Source organism: Quercus lobata, chromosome 1 (genome assembly GCF_001633185.2).
Source record: "Quercus lobata isolate SW786 chromosome 1, ValleyOak3.0 Primary Assembly, whole genome shotgun sequence".
Classification (NCBI taxonomy): domain Eukaryota; kingdom Viridiplantae; phylum Streptophyta; class Magnoliopsida; order Fagales; family Fagaceae; genus Quercus; species Quercus lobata.
In genome coordinates, this window is record NC_044904.1 from 33,822,231 (window position 1) to 33,832,726 (window position 10,496).

Consider the following 10,496-nt stretch of genomic DNA (forward strand, 5'->3'; position numbering starts at 1 on the left):
TCTTTGGTGACTAGTGCAACTCCCTTTTTCTTCTCTTACTTTCTTCTTTCTAGTTTCTGTCTATCCTTCTCTTTTCTTTTTCTCTCCCGATCTCTTTCCTCAGGTTCTTCTTTTAGTTTATATACTCCCCTTTGCGCTCTATCCTTACCGCACACGTGTAGGTTGTGTCCGGAGGATTTCTTTCTGTCCCATCTGGTACCTCCTGGAACTTCCTATGGGCAGCTGTAAGGCTGCTTCCTTACTGTTCAGGTATCACCTCCACATTAATGCGGCCAGAGAGTTGGTTGAGAGGTCATTAATGCGGAGGCAGCTGTAGTTACAGATATTTGTTTGCCTTATCTCTTTCATCTTTAGTCGGCTACTCTATCCTTTGTGGTGACCTAATTCTGAGATCTGATCGCAGTGAGACCACGTCCTGATCGTCCTCGGACGCGATCGTCCTTGGACGCATACTGCCGAGGAGCATGGTGTCCTCGGACGGGTTTACGGCCTCGGATGGGCCACGGGCCCAACAATCCCGAACCAATTCTGAACCCTATGGGCCCATCAATCGAACGGTCCCCACAATAGCCCCTCAAAATCCTACTTTTCGACTCCTCGGGAGAAAAGGTGGATTTTGACGTCATAAACCTGCACCTGTGCGCATTTTGGGGCATGCCCCTGACGCTTCAGCACCCCGATTTTGGCAGCATTAAATTCTAACAACTCCCTTCTCTCCCACGTTCGACGGTGAGATCCAAATCAAACGGTAGGGGACTTCTCTTGTTTTGTGAGCGGGAATTTCATCGCTCACAATCCTCACATGACTATAAAGGCACTCCCTAATTAAACCTGCACCTTACTCTTGATGATTACGTGGTTCCAGAGTTTATACATTGGATCTGCCTTCTTCCAGTCTTCGCTATCCTCCTGGCGACTACAAATAATCGTACGTTGTCTGAGGTCCTTCCTTTGAACCTGTAAGTCCTCTTGAAGTTTTTACCCTTTTTGTTTAAAGCCAAAAAGTCTTTTCTACTAAGTTTTTTAAAAAAATGGGGAAACAGAGGAATCCCTTTCGGTGTCTCGTTGACTCCGAGGAGGGCATTAGAAACTTCCGCTCTAAGTACAAGATCTCACCAACGGTAGGGATGAGGTATGCAGTCCAAGGGGAATGGATTGATGCCAGGCAAACTGGGGAAGTGGTTATCCCCATGATCGCCTTTATTGAGGGCAGGATGACCATCCCCATAGGTAGTATCACTAGGGGTTACCTCAATTTCTTTAGGCTGTCCCCCACCCAATGTGCTCCCAATATGTTTAGGGTCCTGGGAAGTGTAGACGCTCTGAATCAGAGAATGGATCTAAAGCTATCCCATCACGACGTGAATTGGGTGTACAGCCTTCACCGCCTAGCTGACCAGGACTATTATCTCAAGTCGAGATATCCTGAAGTAAGGCTAATTCAATGCCTTCCTACTTCAAATAAGAACCTAAAAGAGGATTTCCTTATTTTTTCTAGGGAATGGCATGATGGTCTACCTTGCCCGACCGTAGAGGGAACACCAGGTGGGTGCGAAGTTATAGACCTTTGCTACTTAGCTCGCGAACACATTTTACTTACCCTTATTATCTTCGTGTCTTACAATTTTAACTTTAGAATCAACGGTTTTTGCAGATAGACGTTATACGAAGCCCAATCTCAGATTAGTCAATAAAGCGAATCTAGACAGGTTATTGAAAGCTGAAATATACGTGAACGAGGCTGATGGTCAGCTGCGGGCAGCACATTTAATTCTTGGCTATACCCCCCTTTCTTTTGGCTTTCAGGCGCCAAAGTGCGTGATTAGGGCACGCGATCCTCGGCTTCGCCGTATCAGTGTTGCCTACGAAGGGTTTATCGTTCCAGAGGGTATTCCACTTCCCAAATACACACCTCTCATAGAGCCTTTTTTCGTGGCCAGCGTCTCGGCGGGGCCTTCTTCACCCTCACCTTCCCTCAAGAAAAAGGGAACCAATAGGAGAAGGAAAAGGGAAAAAGACAAAGAAACCGTTGTAACAGTATCTGAATCCACAGACGATTTCGAGATTTTCGATCAGCCCACAAGCCCCGAGGAAAGTCCTGACGAGATGGGGGTACAAAGGAAACCCCAGAAAAGCTTGATGGAGCTGATGGAAGGTCAACAGGGAAAGTCTGCACCTGCCCAAACAATACCATCCCAGGCTTCATCTCTTCCTGCCAGGTCTCCTCCTCCAGTTCCTCGCCACTCTTCTCGATCATCCCCGCAACCAGCGCCGCCCAGCGCTGCCGAACAAGAAAAGCGCAGGGAACAGAAGGGTAAGGAGGTGGCAGATGCGAGCAAATCTCGTCCCACTCGAGAGGAGGATGTCCAACGAGCTGCAAAGCAGCAAAAAACTAGGCACCTCGCTACGCAGGGCCAAGAGAAATCCGATTCCCCACATCTCGATTCACAAGCGTGGCTGCCAGTTCCTATGCTCGGTGGGGAGCCCCTGCGAGACGATGCCTCTATAAGGGACTTTAACGGCGGCATTGGGTGTCATGTAGCCTCGGCCATAGAGGAGGCCTTATTGCTCCCAAAGGATATGGCCGAGATAAAGAATGTGAGGAAGAATCAACTCATCCTTGACAACAAACGATACTTGGGCATGGTGAGAAGCTGTCTTTTACACTGTTTCATTCTGTGACTGTTACTTACTAATGCGCACTTTTCATTAACTATAACGCTAACTCACCCCCCCCCCAATTTTTTACAGATCATCCAAAATACTTTCAAGCTAGATGAGATGCTCAATGCTTGCTCCAACCAGCTAGATGGTGAAAGGAAAAGAAGGGTAATGGCTGTACAGACCTTGTCCAAATCTGAACAGGATTTAATCGACGCAAGGAAAAAACTACAGGTCGAAGAAGAAGCTCGCAAGAGTGCTGAATCGACATCAGAAGACTACCAGAAGCAGGCCGAGGAATAAGCCAAGCTTCTGTGCGAGGCGAATGCCGAGCTGAAGAAGACTCAAGAGCAAGTTCTTGTTCTTAAGAAGTATCTAGAAGAAACTCAGAGGCTAAGGGAGAAAGCTGAAAAGCTTAAAGAACAAGCCGAGACAGCGAAAATCAAGTCTGAACAGGAAATGAATGAAGCCGAGCAGAGGGGCTACGAAATTGGGATAGCTGAAACTGAGAAAGCTCTAAGAGCCGAAGTTCCGGAGGTGTGCCGCATCTTCTGTGCGAGAACCTGGAGCGAGGCTCTTAACCGTGCTGGGGTTGAAGCCTCATCTGAACTACGTAAGCTAGAGAATGTATATTACCCCGAGGCGATACGTTCCTCAGCTCCTCAACCATACCAGGTTGATACTCCTTCCCCAACTATTAACCCCAACGAGGAGGTTTTGCCTCGCAATTCCCCTCCAGGAGCTTCCCCAAACAAATCCACCACTGCTTCGAAGGCAGAAACGGTCTCACAGGGTTTTCAACAAGAATTGGACTCCATAGTTCAATCAATTGGGGGCATTACTAATTAAAAGTAAAAAAGTAGAAACTGTTTTGTAATTTTAAATAGACACTTAATGGAGGACTTTCTCGCTTACTTTCTTATCATTCTGATGGTTCTAAGTTATCTTCACACTTACTTACTTTGTCGTCGTAATTTTGTATGGGTTCATTTCAACCACCTTTTTCATTGTACGCCAATCTTGCATTCGAAACTCTCTCTTTCTGACTCCTTAATGAATGTTCATAGGGCATTACTTTCACCAAGTTTATGATTTAGAAAACTCATCACCACTCTATTTACCATTTAATAATTCAATACACAACTTAGCAGGTCAATTTCTACCGAGTTTGTGGTCTGAGGATTTGACATAACATAGTTTCTGTTTAACAACTCAGTATGAATAATAGGATGTTAATTTCCACTAAGTTTGCGATCCGAGGACCTGGCATAACGTAGTTTCTGTTTAACAACTCAGTATGAATGATAGGATGTTAATTTCCACTAAGTTTGCGATCCGAGGACCTGGCATAACTTAGTTTCTGTTTAACAACTCAGTATGTATGATAGGATGTTAATTTCCACTAAGTTTGCAATCCGAGGACCTGGCATAACTCAGTTTCTGTTTAACAATTCAGTATGATAGGATGTTAATTTCCACTAAGTTTGCGATCCGAGGACCTGGCATAACTTAGTTTCTGTTTAACAATTCAGTATGATAGGATGTTAATTTCCACTAAGTTTGCGATCCGAGGACCTGGCATAACTCGTTTCTGTTTAACAATTCAGTATGATAGGATGTTAATTTCACTAAGTTTGCGATCCGAGGACTGGCATACTAGTTTCTGTTTAACAATTCAGTATGAATGATAGGATGTTAATTTTCACTAAGTTTGCGATCCGAGGACCTGGCATAACTTAGTTTCTGTTTAACAATTCAGTATGATATGACAGGATGCGAGATTTATAGGATGCATATTTGACGTAAGTTAAAAGAGAAGATTTGAATTGAAACTTCTTTACTAATAATAATACATTCTGAGATTATTTACATTCCAAGGATGGAGTACAGGTTTTTCATCTAGGTCCTCTAGATAGTAAGCCCCTATTCCTGCTACAGAAGTAATCCGATATGGTCCCTCCCAATTGGGTCCCAGTTTTCCCCAATTTGGATTCTTAGTGGCCCCCAGGACTTTTCTCAGTACCAGATCTCCTATGGCTAACGGCCTCATCCTCACATTGCTATCGTAGCACTGCTTGAGTTTGTGCTGGTAGTAAGCTAGCCGAACCATCGCGCTCTCCCTTCGTTCTTCAATCAGGTCTAAACTTTTTTCCAACATCGCATCATTATTACTCGAAGAGAATGCACTGGTCTTCAGCGTTAGGAATCCAGTTTCCAGGGGAATAACGACCTCGGCCCCATAGGTCATGGAGAAGGGAGTTTCTCCTGTCGAACGTCGGGGTGTTGTCCGATATGTCCAAAGCACATGTGGTAGTTCTTCCACCCATTTTCCTTTCGCGTCGTCTAGTCTCTTCTTAAGCCCATTGACAATGACTTTGTTAACAGCTTCAGCCTGCCCATTGCCTTGTGGATAAGCTGGAGTGGAATATCTGTTTCTTATTCCCAGTTCTGAACAGTATTTCCTAAAGGCATTGCTATCGAACTGGAGCCCATTGTCCGAAACAAGAGCTCGTGGGATTCCAAATCGCGTAACAATTTTCTTCCAGACAAACTTCTTCACATCTACGTCCCTGATGTTCGCCAAGGGTTCAGTTTCAACCCATTTAGTAAAGTAGTCTGTGCCGACCAGCAGGTACTTCTTGTTTCCTATAGCTTTAGGAAAAGGGCCAACAATGTCCAGCCCCCATTGTGCAAAGGGCCAAGGGCTTGAGAGAGGGTTAAGAACTCCTCTGGGTTGGTGGATATTCGGAGCATATCTTTGACACTGATCGCATTTCTTAACGTACTCCTGCGCTTCTTTCTGCATATTCGGCCACCAATAACCTTGCATTAGTGCTCGGCATGATAGGGACCTTCCTCCTGTATGGCTTCCACAAATGCCCTCGTGCAACTCTTCCAGGATTGATTCTGCTGTCTCAAGAGGCACGCAGAGCAAGTATGGCCCAGAGAAGGACCGTCTATATAGCTTTTTATCCTCGGATAACCAGTACCGAGGTGCTCTTCTTCGTATTTTCTCAGCTTCCACCTTATCTTCGGGCAACACGTCACTGTCGAGAAATTTTAATATAGGGTCAATCCAGCATGGCGTCAAACTAGCTTGTCGAACTTGGCAAACCTCCTTTTCTGGTGAAGTGGGAGTACACAAGTCTTCGACGATAATTACCCGAGGGAAATTTCGTACTGAGGAGGTGGCAAGGGTCGCCAAGGAGTCAGCGTGGGTATTTTCACCTCGTGGAATATGTAATACGTCGAAAGATTCGAACTCTGTTTGCATATGCCTAACCCGGTTCAGATACCCTTGCATCCTTGGGTCTCTGGCCTCCAACTCTCCAGTCACCTGGCCAACGACCAGCCTCGAGTCCGAGAACAGTTTCACCGCCTTTCCACCCATTTTATGGACCATGCTCATTCCCATTATCAGAGCTTCGTACTCTGATTCATTGTTAGTAGCCGAGAACCCTAGTCTTAGCGACTTCTCGATGATGACCTCTTCGGGAGATATCAGAACCAATCCCAATCCAGCTCCCCGTTGGTTTGCGGCCCCATCCACGTATACCTTCCATACCGGCCCTCCTGGCGCGGATATCACGCCAACCGATTTTTCATCCATGTGATCTTGATTCCTACTAACTTCCTCAGGGCACTCAGCGAATTCAGCTACCAAATCGGTGAGGACTTGACCCTTTACAGAGGTGCGGGGCATGTATTTGATGTCAAAAGCACCCAGAATCGTTCCCCACTTGGCAATTATACCGGTATAGTCAGCACTTCTAAGTATGGATTTGAGAGGCAATTGGGTCAAAACAACTACAGTGTGAGCTTGAAAATAGTGCGGAAGTTTACGTGTTGCATGGACGACCGCCAGTATGGCCTTCTCTAACGACAGATATCTTACCTCGGCTTCATGGAGGGATTTACTTACATAATAAACTGGCCTCTGGACGCCATTGTCTTCTCGCATCAAGACGAAACTGACTGCGTGAGGAGCTACCGCCAGATAGGCATACAACACCTCATCCACTTCAGGGCTAGACATGATCGGCGGTTTGGATAAATAGTCTTTCAACTGCTGGAATGCCTCAGCACACTCCTCGGTCCATTCAAATCCCTGCCACTTATGTAACAGACGGAAAAAAGGACGACACCTTTCAGCTGACCTGGAGATGAACCGGTTCAACGCAGCAGTCATCCCCGTCAACCTCTGCACTTCCTTTGGATTTCGAGGCGCTTGCAAATCGTTAATGACCCTAATCTGATCTGGATTCACCTCAATTCCCCTATGGGTCACCATGTACCCCAAGAATTTCCCGGAACCTACACCAAAGGAGCACTTCGAAGCATTCAGGCGCAACTTATGTTCTCTCAGTATCCCGAAGATGCTAGTGAGGTCCTCCACATGTTCAGTCACTACCTTGCTTTTCACCACCATGTCATCAATATAAACTTCAATACTTCTGCTCAGCTGTGGCTCAAACATTTTCGTCATCATGCGTTGGTAGGTAGATCCAGCATTTTTCAGACCGAAAGGCATCACCTTGTAATGGTAGTTCCCGACCGGGGTCACGAAAGCGGTCTTTTCTTGATCGTCGGCGGCTAACGGTATTTGGTGATACCCTTGAAAGGCATCCAAGAAACTCATCCTAGGGTGGCCCACGGTCGCATCCACCAGCTGGTCAATCTTCGGCATAGGAAATGGGTCCTTAGGGCATGCCTTATTAAGATCCGTGAAATCCACGCACACTCGCCATTTCCCCGTCTTCTTCTTCACTACCACCGTATTGGCCAGCCATTGGGGGTAAAAGACTTCTTTGATAGCCCTAGCCTGTTTTAGCTTGGCAACTTCACTTCGGACTGCCTCGGCATGCTCTTTCGATGGTCGTCGAGGAATTTGCCTCCTGGGGGGAACGACAGGGTTTACATTGAGTCGGTGACAAATGAAACTTGGGTCTACTCCTAGGGCTTCATACGGGTCCCACGCAAAGACGTCCACATTAGCTCGGAGGAACTCCAGCAAACTCGCTTTCTCTTGCAGAGGCAACTTGGCCCCAACCCGGAAGAATTTCTCTAGATCATCAGCAACAGTCACCTTCTCCAGATCTTCACACTCTACCCCATTGGTTGGTACGTCTAAACCTGATACTGGGGACTTTAATTGCTATGACTCATTATCAGCTGTAGCCGAGGTTTCTGCCTCCGGCCGATGCCGAATAGCCGCTACTTGGCATTACCGAGCAGCCGCCTGGTTCCCTACTATCTCCAGCACTTGGTCTCCAGATGGGTACTTCACCTTCTGATGTAGGGTGGATGAAACCGCCTTAAGTGTGTGAAGTCAAGGTCTGCCCAAGATAGCCGTATACGGAGAATAAACATCCACGACAATAAAATCCACCTCCACCACCTCTGTGCCTGACTGCACGGGCAGCCTGATTAGCCCCATGGGAATGACTAACCTTCCCTCAAAACTGATTAGAGGGGAATTATAGGTTGTCAAGTCCTGCTGTTTCAAACCTAGCCCCTTGTACAAATCCGGATACATCACATCCGCTACGCTTCCCTGATCAACCATCATTCTTCGGACATCGTACCCACTAATCCTCAGCGTTACCACCAAGGCATCCTCATGGGGTTGTATGGTTCCAACCAAATCTTTGTCTGAAAAACCCAAAATCAAGGGGACACGCCTCTTGGCTCTCTTCCATGCTTGAGAACGATCCTCGGCCGGGGATCGGGACACCGACAACACTCTGGTGGGGCAAGATCCAGTCCTCCCCGGGGCCGCAAAGATGACGTTGATCGTACCCCGAGGGAGCCTTGATAAAGCATCCCCACGCACCTCGGAACCTGCTTGGCTCGCCCTTCCGCTGGAGTGATGCAAGAGCTGCCTTAATTTCCCTTCCCAAACCAACTGCTCCAAATGGTCCCATAAATTCCTGCAGTTGTCTGTCGTGTGCCCATGGTCCTGATGGTAATGGCAATACAAACTTGGGTTGCGTTTTGTAGGCTCTCCCGCCATCCTGTTCAGCCATTTGAAAAATGGTTCATCCTTTATCTTCTCCAAAACCTGCTGAACAGGCTCCCGAAATACCGCATTAACAACCTGGGCGTCCGCCGAGGCCAACTGGCCAACAAAGTCCCTCCTCGGTCGGTTGTTATTATAACGATCCGACCTGAAATCCCTCCTCTCCTGAGGGATCATCTTGGCCTTTCCTTTCCCCTGAAGTTGATCCTCCTCTATCCTTTTGTACTTCTCTATTCTATCCATCAGTTGGCGCACACTGGTATCAGGTTTACCCGTCAAGGATTTCCTCAAGTCGTGATCAGCTGGGAGATCGGCTTTGAAAGTGGTTATAGCCACAGCGTCATTCTTCCCCCCTATTTCGTTAAACATCTCCCAATACCTATCCGAATAGCTCTTGAGAGTCTCGCTCTCTCGCATAGACAAGGTCAACAAGGATCCCAGAGGCAAAGGAGTCCTGCTGCATGTAATAAAACGAGCACCAAAAGCCTGGGTCAGTGCTTTGAAAGATCCAACAGAATTGGCCCTTAAGCCATTGAACCACCTCATCGCCGTTGGACCCAAACTCGACGGAAAAATCTTGCACATCAGAGCATCATCCCTGGAATGAATAGCCATCTTCTGGCTGTAATAGCTTACATGTTCCACCGGATCCGAATGACCATCGTACAGAGAGAACGTAGGTTGATTGAACCGCCGAGGATGGGTAGCATCATCTATGCTTCTCGTAAAGGGTGACCAATTTGACTCAAGGCTTTATTCATGGCATCGTTTCCCAAGCCCCTGCTAGTTGGACTTTTACGCCTACGCCTATGGCGACGCTCCTCTTCGTAGGAGAAAGTCTCGCTCTGCGGAGTCCTCGACCTCCGCCTGTAGCTAGTTCCATCCGACTCCCCGGATGATAGTTCAGAGCGAGGTGGGGAATGTTCCCGTCGTGCATGGCGCAACTCTCTCTTCAAGTCCGCAGTCTCACGTTGCAGATCCCCACCATGCTTCGCGTAGGAAACGTGACTCTTCCTGCGTGTATGGCTCCTCGTGGTATGAGTGGTATGTATACTCTCCTCCCGGACTTCCCTCCGTTCGGGACTCCTTCGAGGACCACCATGCTGAGAGCCCCTTGATTCCGCCTGATGCAGGTTGACATCATCCTGATGCAGCCTCGCTGCGGGATGAGGTAGTTCCACTCCTTCCATCGGAAACGTTGTATCAGAGGTTGTACAAGCTAAGACAAGCTTTCCCTACAGACGGCGCCAATTGTAAGGACACGATTTTGTGACGAACCTAAACAGTATTGGGTTCGCACGTAAAAGGCCCAGATAATATGATTTGTAGAGCGTGGGTGTAAAGAACTAGGTTAACTGTGGTATCTCCTTCAAAGATTTACTCTCAAGCCCGTTCAAGGTTTAAAGTTGGTATATCAATGTTTTTCTTTAGTGACTAGTGCAACTCTCTCTTTCTTCTCTTACTTTCTTCTTTCTAGTTTATGTCTGTTCTTCTTTTTTCTTTTTCTGTCTGATCCTCTTCTTCATGTTCTTCTTTTAGTTTATATACCCCCCTTTGCGTTCCATCCTTACCGCACACGTGTAGGTTGTGTCCAGAGGATTTCTTTCTGTCCCATCTGGCACCTCCTGGAACTTCCTATGGGCAGCTGTAAGGCTGCTTCCCTACTGTTCAGGTATCACCTCCACATTAATGCGGCCAGAGAGTTGGTTGAGAGGTCATTAATGCGGAGGTAGCTGTAGTTTCAGATATTTGTTTGCCTTATCTCTTTCATCTTTAGTCGGCTACTCTATCCTTTGCGATGACCTGATTCTGAGAT